This window comes from Rhinopithecus roxellana, chromosome 9, assembly GCF_007565055.1.
Source record: "Rhinopithecus roxellana isolate Shanxi Qingling chromosome 9, ASM756505v1, whole genome shotgun sequence".
Classification (NCBI taxonomy): Eukaryota; Metazoa; Chordata; class Mammalia; order Primates; family Cercopithecidae; genus Rhinopithecus; species Rhinopithecus roxellana.
Window position 1 is genome coordinate 122,282,926 of NC_044557.1, and position 22,990 is coordinate 122,305,915.

The 22,990-nt window shown below is 35.2% G+C and overlaps 1 long non-coding RNA gene across 1 annotated transcript; it reads left to right on the forward strand.

Annotated features, from left to right (window-relative positions):
* Positions 1-19,749: 19,749 nt before the first annotated feature.
* On the forward strand, positions 19,750-22,781 carry LOC104665835. Its single transcript, XR_748465.2, has 2 exons — positions 19,750-20,310; positions 20,362-22,781. It is a non-coding gene; the product is annotated as an uncharacterized LOC104665835 (long non-coding RNA).
* Positions 22,782-22,990: the final 209 nt, after the last annotated feature.

A 22,990-nucleotide genomic window follows, 5' to 3' on the forward strand; every position in this document is an offset into this window, starting at 1 on the left:
CAAGTCTGGAATATAGGACCCTGGGGCTCTCCCAAGTGCTGGATTTACTGTGGTGGGCCCAGTGCTGGGGTTCAAGGCAGAGTCCTGTGCTCACTTCCCTCTGTTTCCTCCAAGTGTACAGTATCTCCCTACATGCTGTGCTGCCTGGGTTTGGGGGAGGGGTGATGCAAACAATCCAAAACTCTTCTTCTTACCCTCTTCAATGCATCTTTTCTTATTGTTGTCCCACAATCAAGAACTATGATCTCTCACCTTGCTTCCTTGACTCTTATGAAAGTATGTTCGTATGTGAAGAGTTATTCAAATTGATGTTTCTGCAGAGGGATTATCACTGGAGAGTTCTACTCTGCCATTTTGTTCTCTATCTGGATACATTATGAATAATTATAAAGCCATCCTTTAAATGGAAAATCAGTAGAAGAATGCGATTGTGGAGGCTAAGAAGTTCCACAAGCTGCAGAACTAGGAAAACCAGTACTATGGCTTAGTCCAAGTCTGAAAGCCTCACAACCAGGGAAACTAATGGTGTATACCAATCAGTACAAGGCCAAAAACTTGAGAACCTTGGGGCCACTGGTCCTGGACTCTCAGTCTTGGAGTCCAAAGTCTGATGAACCTGGAGTTCTCATTTCCAAGGGCAAGAAAATAAGTCTGTCCCAGTTACAGAAGAGAGAAAGAGATAATTTGTCTTCTCTCTATTTTTTGTAACCACATAGTTTTTTTTTTATTTATTTTATTTTTTTATTTTTTTATTTTTCTGATCTTCCTTGGTAATACATTGCTTTAATCAGCATAATGTAAAATTTTATATTTTCTGTTATTTTCATCATTTCAAAATGATATTCTGAATTATTTTCATTCTCTGAGACCTTTAAGTTTTTATCTAAATTAGGAAAAGGAGATCGTTTTGATTCTATCTCTAAACTAATAGAAACTTTTATAACTTTCCTATTCTAAAATACATTTCATGAAATTAGGGCTTTTTTTTTTTTGGCAGAGTTTCACTCTTTTTGGCCAGGCTGGAGTATGGTGGCACGATCTAGGTTCACTGCACCCTCCCCCTCCTGGGTTCAAGCGATTCTCCTGCCTCAGCCTCCCGAGTAGCTGGGATTATAGGCATCTGCCACCACGCTGGGCTTTTTTTTTTTTTTTTTTTTTTTTTTTTTTTTTTTTTGGTATTTTTGGTAGAGATGAGATTTCACCATGTTGGCCAGGCTGGTCTCAAACTCCTGGCCTCAGGTAATCTACCTGCCTCGGCCTCCCAAAAAGTTGAGATTACAGGCATGAGCCACTGCACTTGGCCGAAATTAGGGCTATTTACCAAACAAATATATCTGACTATATTAAGCTATTTGAGTTTTACTTTTAAGCTTTTCAGTACATATAGTTTTCCCTTTATTTGAGTGGTCTTATAACCTACAATGAGGTCTAATGGGAAAGCAAAACAAGAGCAAAAATATTGTGTGTTCAGGTGTGTCGATCATTTAAGAATAAGCCAGTGGTTGAGACTAGAGGTTTTTGCAGTCATTCTCCAATAATTACCAGATTTAAATCAGTGATTTAAAAATAAAATCCAAAACCAACCAAACCCCCAAAACATAAAACAATAGAATGGAAGACTTTCAACAGCCACATGGATCAGTATTAAAAGGCAAAAAAAAAAAAAAAAGAAAAAAAAAAAGAAAAAAGAAAAGAAAAATCCAAGGAAAACCCCAAGGGTTAAATCTAGAAAAGATCAGGAGATACCAAGCAGGGCAATTTCCTGTTTGTTGTTGTTTTAATCTTGACTACAACGACTGTCTTCTTTATGACTTTAAATTTTTTAATGAGTCTTTATAGGCCCTTAATACCCTCAATAAATATTTGTTTTCTTGGCCTGAATTTGAATTAATACAACTTCTTCTTTTCTTCATCCTGTAACATCTTTATTGAATATTAAACTGCAAAAGAAAATAATTGAACTCTATCACCAAACTGTTCTTGCAAGTACACTTCTTTGGAAGTTCTCTTTCAGTACTTTCCCACGGTTTTGGTGCAGCTATTTCAATATACTATATCAGGAAATGGAATTAACTGGAATTTTGATTATCATGATAATAAGTAGTGGTTCAAACATTGTGTGTTTCCCAAACATTATTGCCAAGACAATGAGTTTCTTTCTCTGAAAAAGCACCACCAAAATTTTTGCATAGCTATTTGTTCTAGCAGTGTGCATCTTTCGTTACTAGAAATAAAGACCAGGCTGGGTGCAGTGGATCATGCCTGTAATCCCAGCACCTTGGGAGGCTGAGGTGGGCGGATCACAAGGTTGGGAGTTCGAGACCATTCTGGCCAACATGGTGAAACTCCATCTTTACTAAAAATACAAAACATTAGCCGGTATGGTGGCACGCACCTGTAATCCCAGCTACTCAGGAGGCTGAGGCAGGAGAATTGCTTGAACCTATGAGGTGAAGGTTGCAATGAGTCGAGATTGTACCACTGCACTCTAGCCTGGGCAACAAAGCAAGACTCCTTCTTGAAAAAAAAAGAAAGAAAGAAAGAAGAAGAAAGAAAAAGAAACAAAGGCCAAATGGCAAAGACACATAATGGTAATCAGTTTTACTCTTTACTGGCCTGTAAGATTTCCTGAACAGGTTTTATCTGTTTACTACTGTAAATATACTATATACACTGTCTGAAGAATCAAAGGAAATCTCATAAGGATTGCTCTGTTGTCCTGCACTTCATTGATGAGACTCATTCTTCTTTCTGGAAATAGTAAAGATTAGCTTGTAAATGTGCTCAAGTCTCTCCAATCCTAAATAACTTTTCTTTTAATTCAACATACAGTTATCAAGTAATCTTATGTGCCATACAGTGTTCTAGGTACTCAAGATATATCAGTGTCCAATATCCAAAAATAATTTCTTTGAAACTGAGTTCACCTATTAGTGAAACAGCTACACAATATATAGTAAAGAATATCAATTGTATAAAATGCTAGATAGTTATTAAGTTCTACGGGGAAAAAAAGTAGAATCAGGGTAGAGAATTTGTGTGTGAGGTGTGGAGGAAGTGTTATGATTTTAAATAGGCCTTAGTGGGAAAGTAACTTTTGAGTAAAGATGTGAAAAACATGAGTGAGTGCGCCATGTGGATACAAATAAGAAGTGCCTTCTGGAGAGAGCCAAGGCAGCACTAGAGTCCTAAGGCAAGTGCCTGCCTTGAAACTTCAAGCTGTCCGCTCTCAGTTACTTTCCTTTCTCTTTCTATTCTTACATACTGGGCTCATTCTGCATAGTTTTACACTTACTGTTTCTGCTCCTATTATTCTCCACTCCACTGCACTTTGACTTCTGTCTGCTGTGTCTGAAATCACCAATGAACTAGTTGGCCAGTTGTTTTTGATGTTACTACTTAAATAGCCATTTAAAAATTATAAAACAGAAACATGCAAAATGTAAATGTTTAATAAATGAAATTAAAATTTTAGAGCAAAACTTCATATAATTTGTGACAATTATGCTGTTAATACCCTACTACATAGTTGCTCTCTGCACACATAAATGTTTATGTACAGTATGGTACCACATAACAGTATTTCGGTGAATGACAAACCACATATATGACAGTCTATCCCATGAGATTATAACACTGTATTTTTACTGTACCTTTTTTATGTTTAGATACACAAATACTTACCATTTTGTTACAAGTTCTTACAGTATTTAGTGTAATAACATGTTGAACAAGTTTGTAGCCTAGGAACAATAGGATATGCTTTATATCCTCGGTGTGTAGTAGGCTCTACAGTCTAGGTTTGTGTAAGGACACTCTGTGATTGCACAATTACAAAATTGTCTAATGAAGCATTTCTTAGAACAAATAGCTGTCATTTAGTGATGTATGACTGTATGTATGAATTTTCAACCCTAATGAGATAATACTGTACATATTGTTCTGCAACATGGTTTGTTTTCTGTCAATGACTTCCAATTTATATTTCAATAAGTTTTTTATCTAATATTCAAATGGTTAAATTTCCAAAATTGCTCCCAAAATGTTAGTTGCATTGGAGATCTGTTTCTGGGCCATTTCTGTGCTTATAGCTAGAAAAGTTATGAGCTTGCATTCATGTTTCCAATTGTATTTTAAGAAATAGTTTAGCTTTTTTAATTTTATTTAAATAAATAACTTTACTCTTTTCACTTTCATTGAAAATATTGACTTAATTACTTATTAATAATAGATTCTTATAAATAAAGTTCTCATGAAATATCAATACTGATATTACACCAAACGATATAATTATAAGGGAAGTTTAAATGGTCTTCATAGTTATTTCTGTTCTTTGAATGCATCTGATATGGTTTGGCTGTGTCCCCACCAAAATCTTATCTTGAATTTTAATTCCCATAATCCCCACATGTTGTGGGATGGACCAGGTGGAGATAATTGCATCATGGGGGCAGTTTCCCTCATTCTGTTCTTGTGATGGTGAGTTCTCACAAGATTTGATAGGTTTATAAGGGACTTCCACCTTTGCTGGGCACTGATCCTTCTCCTTCCTGCTGCCATGTGAAGAAGGATTTGTTTGGTTCCCCTTCCGCCATGATTGTAGCTGTCCTGAGGCCTCTTCAGCCATGCTGAACTCTGAGTCAATTAAACCTCTTTGCTTTATAAATTACCCTGTCTTGTGTATGTCTTTACTAGCAGTATGAGAATGAACTATTACAATAAATTGGTACTGGCAGAGTGGGGTGCTGCTGTAAAGATACCCAAAAATATGGAATTGTCTTTTAAACTGGGTAGCAGACAGAGGTTGGAGCCATTTGGAGGGCTCATAAGAACACAGAAAGATGTGGGAAAGTTTGGAACTTCCTAAAGACTTGTTGAATGACTTTGACCAAAATGCTAATAGTGATATCGACAATGAAGTCCAGGTGAGGTGGTCTCAGATGAAGATGAGGAACTTGTTGGGAAATGGAGCAAAGCTGACTCTTGTTATGCTTTAGCAAAGAGACTGGGGACATTTTGCCCCTGCCCTAGAGATCTGTGGAAATTTGAACTTGAGAGAGACGATTTAGGGTATCTAGCAGAAGAAATTTCTGAGCGGCAAAACGTTCAAGAGGAAGCAGAGCATAAAACTTTGGAAAATTTGCCTGACAAGGCAACAGAAAAGAAAAACCCATTTTCTGGGGAGAAATTCAAGACAGCTGCAGAAATCTGCATAAGTAACAGAAGCCAAGAATGTTAATCACCAAGACAATGGGGAAAATGTCTCAGGGCATATCAGAAACCTTCTCAGCAGCCCCTTCTATCACAGGCTTTGGAGCCTAGGGGAAAAAATGCTTCCAGGGGCTTAGGGCCCCCTTGCTGTGTGAAGCCTAGGGACTTGGTGACCTGCATCCCAGCTGCATCAGCCATGGCTAAAAGGGGCCAAGGTTAGCGCAGGCCATTGCTTCAGAGGGTGCAAGCCCCAAGCCTTGGCAGCTTCCATGTGATGTTGAGCTTGCAGGTACACAGAAGTAAAGAACTGAGGTTTGGGAACCTCCACCTAGATTTCAGAGGATGTATGGAAATACCTGGATGTCCAGGCGGACATTCACTGCAGGGGCAAAGCCCTGAAGGATAGTCCTGCCTTTCATGTCTTTATTAACTCTGTGGACATATGTACATAGGTCCATTCTAATACATATGTATTTTTAACCCAAATGACATCATACTATAAATATTGTTCTGCAACGTGGTTTGCTTTCAATGGTTTCCACATTTATATTTTAATAAATTCTTTAATATCCAAATGTTTAAATTTAGAAAACTGTCCCCTAAATGTTAATTCATTGGAGCTCTGGGGTTTTTTAGTTGATTATTGTACTAGCAACTACAACCTGGGCACTAGAAATGTTAAACATTTCTGGGTCATTTCTGTGGTTATAGCTAGAAAACTTATGAGTTTGCATTCATGTTTCCAATTGTATTTTAACTAATAGTTTAGCTTTTTCACTGAGTTTAAACTAATAACTTTATCTTTTTTATTGAAAATATTAATTACTTAATAATAAATATTTATAAATAAAGTTGCTATAAAATATCAATACTGATATTATACCAAACAGTATAACTTATAGGGGAAATTTAAATTGTCTTAATAGTTATTTGTGTTTCATGAATGCATCCTTTTAAGGACATATGTAACATCAAAATCCTGTATTCTAAAGTGACTTATAATCCAGCATTCTATTAATGGTTATTTTGCCAGTTTAATATATGATTAGATTTATTTGCTTACATTCGTTTTCTTTGGTATTTTTGAAAACTTTAGTTGTATAGAAAGTGATATCACAGAAGTTTTATATGTTCAAGTTCTACCTGTTTTATAACTTCCACTCATTTTTATCTTCTTCCAATAGGTAAATATTTTTCATAGCAGAAAATATATATCTTTTTGCTGTTATTTTATACTACCTGAATTATATATGAATGGCCCATAACTTTTAAAACAATGCCCTATGTCTAACTACTTGGTTTGGAAGTGGTCTTGCAAAAGCATTTTGGGTACATTTTAACACTTGATATCTCTGATGCATTTGGCACTTGTTCTCTCTTTCTTGGATATTTTCCCTCCTATGTTGAGCCTGAGATCACTCTCCTGATTCCAATTTTACAGACTTAATCTTGCCTTCTCATTCTTTGGATTTTCTTCCTCTGCCTGTTGACCATATTATTTCTACTCCCCAGAGTTCTGCCGTTGGCATTGTCATGTGTCACTTTATCCACACCAATGGTTTTAACCACAGCATCACACTTATTGTGTACATGTTGTATTCTCAATCTAGTCATACATGATTTCATGTTCCAACCCTATAATCCAACAGAGTACTCTACCTGAGCTTCTTAAATATATCTTAGACTCAACATGCACAAAAATGTGCTCATGTTTTCTACCTCATTTTCCCCACCATATGTCCTCCCTGAGTATGAACTTTGACTATATATTTATCACCTGGACTATAGACCTGGGAATAATAAAATTAATCACTAAACCCTATTGATACCAACTACTTGCTAGTAACTCCCATTTCATCCGTTCCTGCTGCCTTTGATTGGGTTATTTCTCTATTTCTTCTTGACTACAAAACCTCCTTAACAGATGTTTTTGAGAAAACTGTTTAAAGTTTTTCAGTGGCTTCCTGTTTCCTGAGGTACTGTACACATACACTCTGCTTGGAATATAAAGTTCTTCATAATTTATTCTGCCATCCTCTAATCACTTATGTGTCCTACCAGATAGAGCCTCAATTCTTTCATACTATCAAGCTTCCCAACCTCTGCACATGCTGTACTTTTAACCTTTCCCACTCCATGCGTGAGGTTAACTTAGGTTTTATTTCTTCAGGGATGTTCTGTGTAACATTACTCATATGGATTAGGTCTTTATTCTCTCAAGCGCTTATTGGATATAGTGCAGTTGTTTTGACAATTGTATCCCCACAATGTGGGATCTTTGAAAGCACAGACTTCCCTTTTGTTTGTGATATCTTTTGAGTCTAGCACAGTACCTGTCTTGCCTTAAGTATTTAAGGTAAGTTTGTTGCATGAATGAGTGGCTACTTCTACTGTTACATGTCAAATTGTTATACTTTCACAGTTTCCAGAGGGCAGATACATATCTTATTTGTGGTTCTATTCTCAATTTAGTATAGTCTCTGGATATCATGGTTACTCAGTAATGGTATAATCAATATCACATTTAAATGTATTATTTCATTCTGTTATCATCAACTGGCAACTGGGATATAGATTAGAGTAACTCACTACTAAGAAATTATAGATGTAGACTGACTCCCCCTTTTAGATATATTCAATTTAGTCATACTGTAAACAACAAATCTACTGTTATGATTCCATCACGCATATCTGATCTCAACAGTGGTATCTACATATATGGCTATGTTCAAAAGGCAGCTCTAAGTATAAGAAATAGTTCCTATCTTGTGGTATTTAATACTCAGAAACATCATACAATCTAGGTAGGGAAACACTATCAATGTAAAATAAGACTTTATTTTTAAAAATGGTCTCCAGATGGATTTAATGTTAGCTAAATATGTGTGTGTTTGTGTTTGTGTGTGTGTGTGTTTTGTTCCAGAGTGAGAAATAGATATAATAACATAGGACTGTGAGGAGGAACAAAATTTAGCTAAATATAAACTAGCTTCTTATGTTAAACATTTATTTAAACATTTCCCTTTAAATTGTATGATTAAATTGAAAAATATTTTAATTATTAGATCAACTTTAGATTTTATTTTCTTCCTGTTTCTTCTCAAAAACAGGCAAACAAATCATTTGAAATTGAGGATACTGGCCCTAGAAAGTATTCCAGAATCACTTGTTTTTCTTTGCCATGTTCAGTTTGTGGGAATTATTTGTTATAACAATATTTATGATGACTAATGGTGGCTTCTAGGCAGCATTATAAATAGAATTTTGTGTCTTAGCAGATGGAAGGTTATGTTGCATGAATTGAGTCCACAAAATATGTTCTATAAACTAGTGAAGGTGTTGGTTTTGAAGTTTATTTATATTTTAGAATTGTGAATATAAAATATTCTAAAAGTAATACAATAATAGTATTGTATTACATTTGCTGGCCTTGTCAAATGAGTTTGGAAGTTTTCCTTCCACTTCAATTTTCTGGAATAGTTTGAGAAGAATTGGTATTAGTTCTTTAAATATTTGGTAGAATATTTAAAGGGGACTTCATAACCCCACTTTCAACAATGGATAGATCATCTAGACTGAAAATCAACAAAGAAGCATTGGACTTAAACTGCACCATAGACCAAATGGACCGAACTGACATTTATAGAACATGTCATCCAACAACTGCAAAATACACAATCTTCTCAGTAGTACATGAAGCATTCTTCACAGCAGATCACATGTTAGGCCATAAAATAAATTTTAATAAACTTAAGAAGATAGAGATCCTGTCAAGAATCTTTTCTGACCACAATGGTATAAGATTAGTAATTAATGACAACAGGAAACTCATAAATTTTATAAATACATGGAAATTAAACAACATGCTTTGGAATAACCACAGAGTAAATGAAGAAATTAAAAGAGATATTTAAAGAAGTGTTGAGACAAATGACAATGAAAACACAGCATACCAAAAGCTATGGGATACAGCAAAGCAGTTCTAAGAGGAAATTTTATAGCAATAAATGCCTACAGCAAAAATAAGAATGGTTCCAAAAACAAAGTAACATTACACCTCAAGAAACTAGAAAAAGTAAACCCGAAACTGGTCAAAGGACAAAAATAATAAAGATAAGTGCAATAATAAATGAAGTAGAGACTAAACACATACAAAAGATCAACAAAACAAAGAGTTGGCTTTCATAACTCAGAGCTAACGGTAAGATCAATAAACCCTTAGTTAGACTATTTAAAAAAAAAGCATACTTAAATAAACTAAATGATAAATGAAAGAAAAAGGCATTGCAACTGAAACAACAGAAATACAAAGGACTGTAAGAGACTGTTATGAACAATTATATTCCAACAAACTTAATAACCCAGGAGAAATAGATAAATCCCTGGACACATATAACTTAACAAAGTTAAATTACAAAGTAGAATAGACTTGTAATAAGTAAGAAAATTAATTTAACAATTAAAAGTCTCCATCAGAGATAAACCCAGAACCTAATGGTATTACTGCTGAATTCTACCAAATATTTAAGGAACTAATATCAATTCTTCTCAAATTATTCCAGAAAATTGAAGCGGAGGGAAAACTTCCAAACTCATTTGACAAGGCCAGCATTATTCTGATACTAAAACCAAAGACACAACAAGAAATACTGTAGGTCAATATACCTGACAAATGTAGAAGCAAATATCCTAAACAAAATACTAGCAAACCAAGTTCAACAGTACATTAAAAATATCATCCACCATAATCAAGTGGAATGTATCCCAGGATGCAGGAATGATTGAATGGAAGTAATCAATGTATGTGATACACCACATTAATAGAAAAAAAGGACAAAATCACATGATCATTCTAACAGATACAGAAGAAGCATTCAAAAAAATTCAACACCCCTTCATAAAACTCTCAACGAATTTTGTAGACATAATAATGGCCATATGTGACAGACCCACAGCTAACATTGTACTCAGTGGAGAAAAGGTTAAAGCTTTTCTTCTAAGATAAGGATAAAAACAATAATTCCCACTTTTACTGCTTCTATTCAACATGTACTAGAATTCCCCGTCAAAGCAATTTGGCAAGATAAAGAAAAAGAAGTCACCTAAATTGGAAAAGATGAAGTCCAATTGTCTTTGTTTGCATATAACATACCATATATATAGAAAACCCAGATAGATAGATAGATAGATAGATAGATAGATAGATAGATAGATAGATAGATAGAGTCTGTTAGAACTAACACAGAAATTCAGTAAAGTTGCAGGGTAAAAAATCAACATATAAAAATCAGTAGGTTTTTAATACATTAGTACTGAACTATCTGAAAAAGAAATGAAGAAAAAACAACCCCATTTACAATAGCTACAAAAATAAAATAAAATGAAATAAAATAAAATAAAATGCCTAAGATTTTTGTTTTTTTGTTTTTTGAGACAGAGTTTCACTCTGTTGCCCAGGCTGGACTACGGTGGTATAATTTCAGCTCACTGAAGCCTCAACGTCCCTGGTTCAAATGGTCCTCCTACCTCAGACTCCTGAATACCTGGGACTACAGGCAGCCACCACCATGCCCATTTTTTTAAGTTATTATTATTATTATTTCTAGTAGAAATGAGGTCTCATTATTTTGTTCAAACTGGTCTCAAACTCCTGATCTCAAGCAATCCTCCTGTCTCAACTTCCCAAAGCGCTGAGATTACAGGTGTGAGCCACTGTGCCCAGCCCCCTACGAATATATTTCACTAAAGAGGTGAAAGATTTCTACAATGCAAATTTTAAAAAATGAAATAAATTGAGGAAGACACAAATAAATGGAAAGATATCCTGTGTTTATCGATTAGAAGAGTTAATATTTTTAAAGTGCCCATACTATCCAAAGCCACCCACAGATTCAGTGTAACCCCTATCAAAATGCTGATAACATTTTTCACAGAAGTAGGAAAAAAATCCTAAAATTCATGTGAAACCACAAAAGATCCGAAATATCCAAGCAGTCCTGAGCAAAAAGAATGAAGCAAATCACACTGACTTCAAAATATATTATGAAGATATAGTAACCAAAACAGCATGTTACTGACACACAAAAAAACAGACATATAGACCAATGGAACAGAATAAAGAGCCCAGAAATAAATTCATACACCTACAACAAATTTATTTTCAACAAATTGCCAAGAACATACAATAAGGTAAGGACATCCTCCTCAATAAATAGTGTTGAGGAAATTGGATCCCTTACCATATCTAAAAATCAACTGAAAATGAATTAAAGACTTAAATGTAAGACCAATAACTATAAAGCTACTAAAGAAAATATAGGGAAAATGCTTCTCAACATTGCACTGGGCAAATATTTTTTGACTAAGCCCTCAAAAGCACAGGTAACAAAAGCAAAACATAGACAAATGGGATTACCTTAAACTAAAAATCTGTTGTGCAACAAAGGTAATAGAGTGAAGAGACAACCTATACATTGGGAGAAAATATTTGCAAACTATACATCTGACAAGGGTTAATATCCAGAATGTATGAGAAACTCAAACAACTCAACAGCAAAACAAAACAAAAACTTGATATAAAAAATGGGGAGAAAGACCCTAACAGAAATTTCTCAAATGAAGAGATAAAGATGGCCAAAAGGTATCTGGAAAATAATCAACATCACTGATCATCAGAAAAATGAAAATCTATAACCACAATGAGATATCACCTCACTCTGATTAGAATAGCTATTATCAAAAAGGTGACAATGAGTGTTGGTAAGGATTTGGAGAAAAGGAAACCGTTTTACCAGTTTGGGTGGGAGAGTAAATCTCTACAGTCATAATGGAAAGCCATATGGAGTTTCCTTAAAATATTAAATATAGAAAAATTATACAATCCAGCAATCTCACTACTGTGTATATATCCAAAAGAAATGAAATCAGTATGTCAAAGGAATATCTGCACTTCCATGTGCATTGCAACACTATTTACAATAGCCAAGATACAAAATCAAACTATGTGTCCAACAATGAGTAAATGAAAAAGATAATAAAATATATGCACACAATGGAATACCATTCAGCCATAAAAAATGAAGTCATGTTATTTGAGACAACATGGATGAGCCTGGATGACATTATAAGTGAAATAAGCCAGACACAGAATGACAAATACCACATGTTCTTACTCATCTGCAGAATCTTAAAAAGTTGGCCTCATAGAGGTATTGAATAGAACAGTGATTACCAGAGATTAACAAGGGTACAGGAAAGGGGGCATACAGAGAGTTTGTCCAGTGGGTATAAAGTTAAAATTAGAAAGGAAGAAAAAGTTCTGGGATCAATGGCATAGTAGTATGAAGGACTATAGTCAACAATATGGTATTATATATCTCAAAATAGCCAGAAGGGAAGATTTTGAACATCCCTAAAGAATTGACAACTGTTTGAAGTGATGTATATGTTAATGACCCTGACTTGATTATTATGCAATGTATACATGTATCAAAACATCACCTTGTGCTCCATAAACATGTACGATTGTTATGTGTTATTGAAAGATAAATATTCTACCAGAATTGGATGAATGATGATTTGATAAGTTTCACATTACACATTGATGAATAAATATTTGCCTTGATTTGTAAGTAATCTGGTGATACTTCCCCACATTGTCCAATATATGTTAAAAATTTTCAAAATATACAATGTCATTCATATTTTATTATATTTCTGTATGCTGATAGTGTAGAAATGATCACAAGAAGAAATCATGCTCTAAAATGAACAAATGAACAACATGTATTGGGATAGACACACGTTAAACAATAATATAAGTATCTGCATAATATGTATCTTAAATTATCATTATAAGCTATTATGAGTATTTTAACACACTGGAAAATTTACTTGCTAACAGTTTCTTCCATTCACACTGCTTACCTTGTGAATTTATACTTTTGTACTCATGCTACCATCCCTCAAAATGTTTCTTGGAAACCTCTCTTAGAGTAGGTTTTAGAGCCTCCAGCATGTATTTTTAAAATTCTTGCACATGGATCATGAGTTGGATTTTTGAAAACAGTTGGAAAAAATTCAGAAACAAAAGGAAATAATGGAATTCTGAAAAAAAATTATGAATTAATTTTGGTAGAATTATAAATTCAAGTGCCTGCATGTGCTGGATAGGTAATGTAAAGTGAGTTCAGACAGCCTGCTGGATACTGTAGTAGCTGGAGAGCTCAGGCTACGTGTAAAGGATGCTGGAGTGCAGGATCAGCATAGCCTGGTTTTCCAGTCTTGCAGACTAGGCTGAAAATTTGCATACTGTCTGGACCATCTCAATGTTTTAAATGTTGCTTCAGTTCTTTCAACACTTGATTTGCAATCTCTGCTTTACAATAGTACATTTTCATAGTGCTTATATTCTATGCAGATTTTACTTAAACTTTTCATAAATATAAATGTCTTCACACTTTTTTTCTCATTAATTTATCAATAACATATGACAAAGAGTGAGAGGCAGAATGGAAAGATATAATATGGTCTTCCCCCATATAAAATAGCATTTTCCTTCTACTTTATCCTCACATATTTTTGTCATCACATTATCAGCATTTGACAGATTGTGTATTTACTTATTCGTCTTTTTCACTACTATAACCTAAGCTTTATGAAGATTGTTGTTGTTGTTGTTGACTGATTTATCCTTAGTTATTAGAATATTTATTGGCAAATAATAGACTCTTAATAAATACACATTGAATGAATGAATGACTATTACACAGATAGGCAACTATATAGAAGAAGTGACCAGGGAATTACGGATATTTAACTTTGACAAGAAAATATACAATCAGGAATACATTCGATTGTATGTTGGAGCTGGCTCATACTGGCCTGCAAGAGGTGACGGTGTGCATCTCTTCTCAGCTCTGCATACAGTGGCATCCCATTGGTTGGCTGACGTAAGGCATGGTGAGATTAATTGCACCTCAGAAATCAGCAAATGATACAAATATTGTCTCATTTACCAGCATACTATTGGATACAAGAGTTATGATATATTGACTTAGTCAAAAGAAGCACTTTCTAACATTTAGAGCTATCTAACAACAGAATGGCCTATCTCACAGTGAGTATTTGGTTCTGCATTAAAGTTTCACTTATTGAAACTATACATCAGTGGTCCCCAATCTTTCTGGCACCAGGGCCTGGTTTCGTGGAAGACGATTTTTCTACAGATGAGGGAAGCTGATGCGTTTGGGATAAAACTGTTCCACCTCAGATCATCAGGCATTAGTTACATTCTCATACGGAACGTGCAACTAGATTCCTCACATACACATTCACAATAGTGTACTGCTCCTGTGAGAATCTAATGCTGATCTGACAGGAGGCGGAGTTCAGGTGGTTGTACTCTCCTGCCAGCCGCTAGGCTCCTGCTGTGCGGCCTGGTTCCTAGGAGATCAGAAACCGATATCCTTCCGCGGTCTGGGGGTTGGGGACCCTCGGTATACATCGTAAAACTTATTCGAGCTTGTAGAATCGCTGGGACCATAAGATATTTTGCTTCTTTGAATATAGTGTCATTTTTCCTATGGCTGCTTTTAAGATTTTTCTAATCCTCATTGGTTTTTCTAATGTTTTAATAAGGTATGTCCAGTTTTGGAATTATTTTTATTTATAATTTTTAATAATATTTTATTCATTTACTTTAGATTCTTGGAGGTTCTTGAATTTGTGGTTTGGTATCTTTTATCAGTTCTAGAAAATCTCAGTTATTATTTCTTTAAATATTTTCTCTGCCATATTCACTTTGTTCTATTTCTGACATGTTATACTTTCTCATTGTACTCTCAAAGTCCCTACCCCTTCCTTTATATTTTCCATCCCTTTGTCTACCATTTAGTTTCTCCTAATCTTGCTTCTAGTTTATTAATTCTTTCTTCAACCTGTGTCTAATCAAATTATAAATCCCATAGAATTTTTTTGCAAAGTTATTACATTTTTCTGTTATTTATTTTCTATTTGGTTGTTTTCCAAATTTGCTATGTCAACTTTTATAGTTTATAGCACCATACTGAAATATTTATACTTGATATTTTATTTTTTTTGTGAATAATATAAGCATGTATGTTTTTACAGCCTTATACTTCATTTATGATAAACCTAGTATATCAAGAGTAGTATATATCAAGCATTTGTGGGTATGTTTCTATTTGCTGTTGTATCAGCTTGGTTTCATTCCTGGATTCTTATCTCCTGTATGCCTGTTCAAGTGTGTTGGACATTGTTTTTCCGCATAATTTGTAAGAATAATTGGAAATCTATGATGACAAGCATATTCCTTCAAAGAAGACTTTTTTTACTTTTTGCGAGTAACTGGAAATAATAGTCTGGGACCATTTTAATCTCAGTTCAAGCTTTAAGATTTTCTGGATTATTCAGATGACAAACAACCAGGCTAATAGTCTATGGAAACATTCATTTATTTTCAGTTACTATTTATGATGGAAGTACAACATTTTTATGTCTCAGTTTAATGAAATAAATGATTAGAGTCTCCATTTTAAGTGGAACCCAGGCTTTGACTCTTGCTCTATAGCCCCATGACATTGCAGAAAGCTTAGCTTAACTTCAGAGCCTTTTCTCTGCAATGTTAGAATTTACTTATTTTGGGGTTCTCATCTTCCCACTGGCTCTGTGCTGTTAATTCTTCACCTTCTTGTTAACGCATAGCTGCTTTTAAGATTTTATTTTTATTTCACATAACTTGTTGTTTTCCTCATTTAAAAGTTTTTCTGAATTCTGAGTTCTCCATCACTCTAAATTGAACAGTGATTAATATTTTGAGAAACTGTATGTCTTAAAATACTCTTATCCTTATTTCACTTTTATACTTAATGAATAGTTTGATTGGTTATAAAGTACTGTGCTAAAATAATTTTTCTTCTATTTTTCGAAGGCATTCTCCATAGTTTTCTAGATTCCAGTATTGGTATTGAGAATTCTAACTCTAGTCTTAGTTCCAATACTTCGGCTTTATTTCTTCTTTGTGTAAGCTATCAGGATTATACCTTTGTCCTTAATATTTTGTAAACGTTCATGATAATGGGCCATTCTATGGATTTCATTTATTGTGCTTTAATCTCTCTCAGTGTAGAGATTTATGTCCTACAATTGTGGCAAGCTTTCTTTGTTAAATTTTTACTCTCCATTTTCTTCCTCTCCTCCCCTGAATCCTCCATTAATCAGATAATGAGGCTTCCTAGGATGATTTTCTAATTTTTTATACTTTCTCTTCTATTACTCACACTTCTTTTTTTGTTTTAATGTGTGAGAGGTTTCCCTGATTTTATTTTCTAATTCTTCTACTGGATTTAAATTTCTGATGTATATTTTAATTTGCAAGAGTTCTTCTTCTCTGTTCCTATTTTTGTATATCAATCTGCTTTGTTTTTTGTTTTTTGTTTGTTTGTTTGTTTGTTTGAAACAAAGTCACATTCTGTTGCCCAGGCTGGAATGCAGTGGCACAATCATGGCTCACTACAGCCTTGACCTCCTGGGATCAGTTGATCCTCCCACCTCAGTCACCTGTGTAGCTGAGACTACAGGTATGTGCCACCACACTCCCCAATTTTTTTTTTTGTATTTTTTTTTGTGGAGATGGGGTTTCGCATGTTGGCCAGTTGGCCAGGCTTGTCTGGAACTCCTGTTCTCAAGCCATCTGACCACCTTGGCCTCCAAAGAGCTAGGATTACGGGTATGAGCCATCATGCCCAGCCAATCTGCTTTTGTTTTATGGCTGTGGTATTTTCCTTTGTTGAGAGAGAGAGAGAGAGAGAGAGAGAGAGAGAGAGAGAGAGAGAGAGACAGAGAGAGAGAGAGATTTAAATGCCAATTTTGTGTTTGTATTATCTCCGTATATTTGTCTTTTTTCCCTCTTCCGTTACTTTTTCTGTTTCTGTGGTTAAAAGCAGAGAAGATTCTTCCTGTCTCTTAGAAGGGGGTAGTTGGGATAAGCCTAGCTCTCAATGGTGGGAGAGAGGAGTCTAAAGGCCTACTCTTCAGCATGCAGACTTTCCTTAACCCCCTTGATTTCTTCTCTCCACAATTGTCCTTCTTGCACTCTTCTTGCTATTCCAAAGTTGAGTCTCTCAGGTTCTATTTTCCCCTAAATTTCAGACTCCTGTGAGGCAGTTGGGAAGATGAATGGAAACAGTCATAGCTTATTTTTGTATGGCAGAGTTGTGAGAATGGAATCAAAACTAAGCTGCATAGATACTTGTGTTCAGAATCTCGATTTTTAGCCACAATCCTCATCCCACCTTCCATACAACCTGAAAAATGGCTTTTTGCTAAGAGAAACCCATTGTCTTCAATTAGATCACCTCTGAAGGCACTTTTTAAAAGTCACTTCTTTTACTAAGTTACCACTCTCATCTTTCAAAAATTTGTTGACATCTGTTCTCCCCTCTTCTATTCTCATTGTCTCAGTGGAATTTTACAATTTTTATTTCTTTAAATTTGGGGTGGTTTCTAGACATAGCAGAAATAAAGGTATATTTCAATTTTCTATCAAGGGATATAAAGGACCTCTTTAAGGAGAACTACAAACCACTGCTCAAGGAAATAAAAGAGGACACAAATAAATGGAAAAACATTCCATGCTCAGGGATAGGAAGAATCAATATCATGAAAATTGCCATACTGCCCAAACTAGTTTATAGATTCAATGCTATCCTGATCAAGCTACCAGGCTTGAGCACAGAACAGACCAGTCTTGATCACAAGACTTTCTTCACAGAATTAGAAAAAAAGCTACTTTAAATTTCATATAGAACCAAAAAAGAACCCATATAGCCAAGACAATCCTAACCAAAAAGAACAAGGCTGGAGACATCACACTACCTGACTTCAAACTATACTACAAGGCTATACTAACCAAAACAGCATGGTACCAGTACCAAAACAGATATATATACCAATGGAACAGGACAGAGACCTCAGAAATAACCCCAGACATTACAACCATCTGATCTTTGACAAACCTGACAATAACAAGCAATAGGGAAAGGATTCCTTATTTAATAATTAATATTGGAAAAACTGGCTAGCCATAAGCAGAAAACCCAAAGTGGATGCCTTTATTATACCTTATACAAAAATTAACTCAAGATGGATTAAAGACTTAAATCTAAGACCTAAAACCATAAAATCCCCAGAAGAAAATCTAGGCAATGCCATTCAGGACACAGGCATGGGCAAAGACTCCATGACTAAAACACCAAAAGTATTGGCAACAAAAGCCAAAATTGACGAATGGGACCTAATTAAACTAAAGAGCTTCTGCACAGCAAAAAATAAATAAATAAATAAATAAATAAATAAATAAATAAATAATAAAAATTAAAAAATAAAAAAATAAAAAAAATAAAAAAAAAATTTATCATCAGCGTGAACAGGCATCCTACAGAATGGGGGAAAATTTTGCAATCTATACATCTGATAAAGGGCTAATATCCAGAATCTACAAGGAACTTAAACAAATGTACAAGAAAAAAGCAAACAACCCTATCAAAAAGTGGGTGAAGGGTATGAACAGACACTTCTCAAAAGAAGACATTTATGTGGTCAACAAACATGAAATAAAAGCTCATCATCACTGGTCATTAGAGAAATGTAAATCAAACCCACAAAGAGATACCATCTTACACCAGTTAGAATGGGGATCATTAAAAAGTCAGGAAACAACAGATGCTGGAGAGGATGTGGAGAAATAGGAATGCTTTTACACTGTGGGTGGGAGTGTAAATTAGTTCAACCACTGTGGAAGACAGTGTGATAATTCCTCAAGGATCTAGAACCACGGATATCATTTTACCCAGCAATACCATTACTGCGTATATACCCAAAGGAGTATTAATCATTCTGCTTTAAAGATGGATGCACATGTATGTTTATTACAGCACTATTCACAATAGCAATGACTTGGAACCAACCCAAATGTCCATCAATGATAGACTGGATAAAGAAAATGTGGCACATATACACTATTGAATACTATGCAGGCATAAAAAAGGATAAGTTCATGTCCTTTGAAAGGACAGGGATGAAACTGGAAACCATCATTCTCAGCAAACTAAGACAGGAACAGAAAACCAAACACCACATGTTCTCACTCATAAGTGGGAGTTGAACAATGAGAACACATGGACACAGAGAGGGAAACATCACACACCAGGGCCTGTCAGGGGGTGGAGGGACAGGGGAGGGATAGTGTTAAGAGAAATGTGTAATGTATATGATGGGTTGATGGGTGCAGCAAACCACCATGGCACCAGAGGTATTGTTATATACCTATGTAACAAACCTGCATATTCTGCACATGCATCCCAGAACTTAAAGTGTGTGTGTATATATATGTAAATCCTACTGATCATTAAAAAAAATCAGATGAAATTGGCTCTTTAAATGTTTTCTCCTAGCTCCCATCCATTGTCATGTTTTCTGTGGCCACATTTAGGCTTGTTCTCAGATCTGTATTTCCAATCTAAATCCCATTTCTATTCTATTATTAGTAGTAGTACAAAAATAGTAATAAAAACAAACATTTAAGTAAAATCTAATAAATACCAACTATTCTTCTAAGAACTTGACATGTGCAAACTCATTTAAGCCTCAACCCTGTGAAATAGTGTATCAGTTATGTATTGCCACAATAATGCTATATAGCAAACTACCCCAAAACATAAAACTGTAAAAACATAATTACAACAATAGATCTTTTTATTCTTTCTTACAAGCCACTGTTTCTGCTGATCTTGGCCAAGTTCAAAAGACATTGATTTGGCCCACTCAACTATGTACAGTCAGCTGCCTTGTTGAATGGGTGCTGGGAGTATAGGATGGCCTCAGTTAGGACTGCTTGGCTGTTCTCTAGATGGTCTCTCATTTTCAAAATGCTAGCCTGGACTTATTTCCATTGCCATAAAAAGGTTCTAACAGAGAGAGAGAGAGCGGAAGCAGGCAATGCTTCTTAAAGCCTAGGCTTGGACTGCACCCTGTTACTTCCCACATATACTATTGGACAGATCAAGTGAAAACACCTAGGTCAAGAGGTGGGGAATAGACTTTGCTTCTAGATGGAAAAAATACACAAAGTGTCAAGTGTATGCATCCAGGAAGGGGTAAAGAACAGGACTAGTTTTGCCACTTATTAGGATATTGTTATTAATCCTTATTTTAGAAGAAACTAATATATAGCGGGGTTAAGCAACTTGCTCAAGGTCATGGACCAATGAGACAATGGCACTAGTATTTAAATACTGGCAGTCAGGTTTCATTCTGTGCTGTTAACTTCTACATGGTGCTGTCTCTCAGTTGAAGGAATGATAGAGGAGGAAAGGCAAAAGGCAACAAATAGGCTTTGAAGTAACTCTACGGAGATAATTGAAAGACCGCATAAAAGAAGGAAAAAATAACTTACTTCAGGAATTCAACACTAAGAATCCTACTCCCTTCATGAAATCAGAAAAGGTTTGCATGAACCCTGTGGGCCTTTGAAAGAGAGAAGGCATACTGTTGATGGTCACCAGCTTACTGAAGGCTGCAGCTTGCAGGAATCCATCTCATCAGAGTAACTGGAAAGAGGCCACAGTATCCAAAAACAAAAACAACAAAAGTCATGTGCTGGGATAAGTTATTGATGCTATGAATAGCCAGGAAAAAATATTTTGGATCTTCTTGACCCAGCTGTGATATTAACTTTGAATTTTGTCATATAGTTGATTAAGTTGCTTTATAAGACTAAATTTTTATAAGATGTGTACATAGGAATATGACTTCCCTCTCCTAAGTTAACATAACAGATATTACCAAATGTGTTGTGAAGTTGACATTCTTAAGTTTTAATTCATGGTTTTATTGCTCCCTGCAATAGCATCTTCTTTCATTTCCTAGTTCCCAGTTTTTCCGTTTTGTTTGCAGTAGCCAGATAAATCTATCGAAATGCACATGTGATTGCAGCATCCTTCGGTAATCACCATTATCTTCATACTGACAAAGGTCACTCTTTAAGGACCTTTATCAAGTGTCCTCTCTTTAGTTCCCCAACCTATGTCTTACCATTGTTTATCCCCCAGCTAAATACCTGGGAGAATTCCAAGTGCGTCATCCACTGTATTGTTCTGTTCTCACGTTGCTAACAAAGACATACCCAAGACTGGGGAATTTATAAAGGAAAGAGGTTTAATGGACTCACAGTTCCACATGGCTGGGGAGGCTTCACAATCATGGCAGAAGACAAAGGAAGAGCTAAGGGAGGTCTTACATGGCGGCAGGCAAGACAGCCTGTACTGGGGGAACTCCTGTTTATAAAACCATCAGATCTTGTGAGACGTGTTCAACATCATGAGAATAGTATGGGGGAAACCGCCCCCATGATGCCATTATCTCCACTTGTCTCTGGCCTTGACACATGGGCTTTATCATAATTCTGGGTGAGATTTGGGTGGGGACACAGGGCCAAACAGTATCATCCACCTTCATGTCTCTTTCTCTTTACTCACCTGCTTTCTTGACAAGAAATATCTTCATCAGCCCTTCCTTCCTTCCTTCCTTCCCTCCCTCCCTCCTTTCTTTCTTGCTTGCTTGCTTTTCCTTCCTTTTTCTTCTTTATTTCCTTTGCCTATTTGAGAGACTGGCAAGGAGAGTAATGCTGGAATTGAAAACACATATAACTAATACCAGCCGAAATAATTGTGAGCAGAAGTGATATGCCTTCTAAGCCAAGGCAGAGGAAAGATTATATGTAATTCTCAGACTTCTTCTCATCCTCATTGGCTAAGAAGGGCACAGGTCCCAGATGGAATAGCTATAAGTTCCTCCATCTGGATCCCTAAGTAACTTTGGGAAACAGAGCCCTTCTCCAACCTGTGATCAACTTGTACTACAAAGGAGAACTCAGTTTTCTTCTGCTAAAATACTGAGATTTGGAAATTAATGTGTGCTGTGTTATAACCTAGGTTACTAGAAATATATTATTGCAAATTATTTTTAATATTCATTTTTGTCATTATCAGTGAATTTGACGTTTCAGATAATTACTGAACATTTATATGTTATTTATATATTTATTATACTTAGTTCTTTGGTAAAATGCTATTTATGTCGTTTGCCTATTTTTCTAGTAGACTCTTTATGTTGATTTATAAAACATGTTTATATATTAGGCTACAGTAACCCTTTCATGTCATTGGTACTGAAATACCATTTCCAATTTATTAACTGCCTTTTATTATCATTTTATGATGTATTTTATGTCCAAAGGTTTAAAAATTATCTACTGAGTAATCTATAATTATTTAAAACTTTTGTTCTTATTTTACGAGAAAGGCCTTCTAAAATCTGATAGATTGGTTTTTCTCTGAATTTACTATTTTCTAGTTTTAAAAGATGAAATTCTATATTCCATTATGATTTATGTTGTTGCATGCTGTCTGGTAGGAATATAGCTTTGTAATTAGTACATTCATCTTAAAACTGACTTGACTCTTTCTCCTAAATTAAAAAGACAATTCTGATGATCTGCTTTTGAGTTATTCCTTAAGCTACCTTCTCTTGATGTTAAATATCCATTCAGAGGATTCAGAACACCTTGGCCGCTTCACCTCCCCCTGGAGATCTGTCCACTCCAGAGATGCTGAGCTCACCAAAGGTGTACAGGGGGGAAGCAGAGACCTCTGTGGAAGTCAAAAGAGGAAATGCCTGACTCAGCAATGCAAGCAGGTTG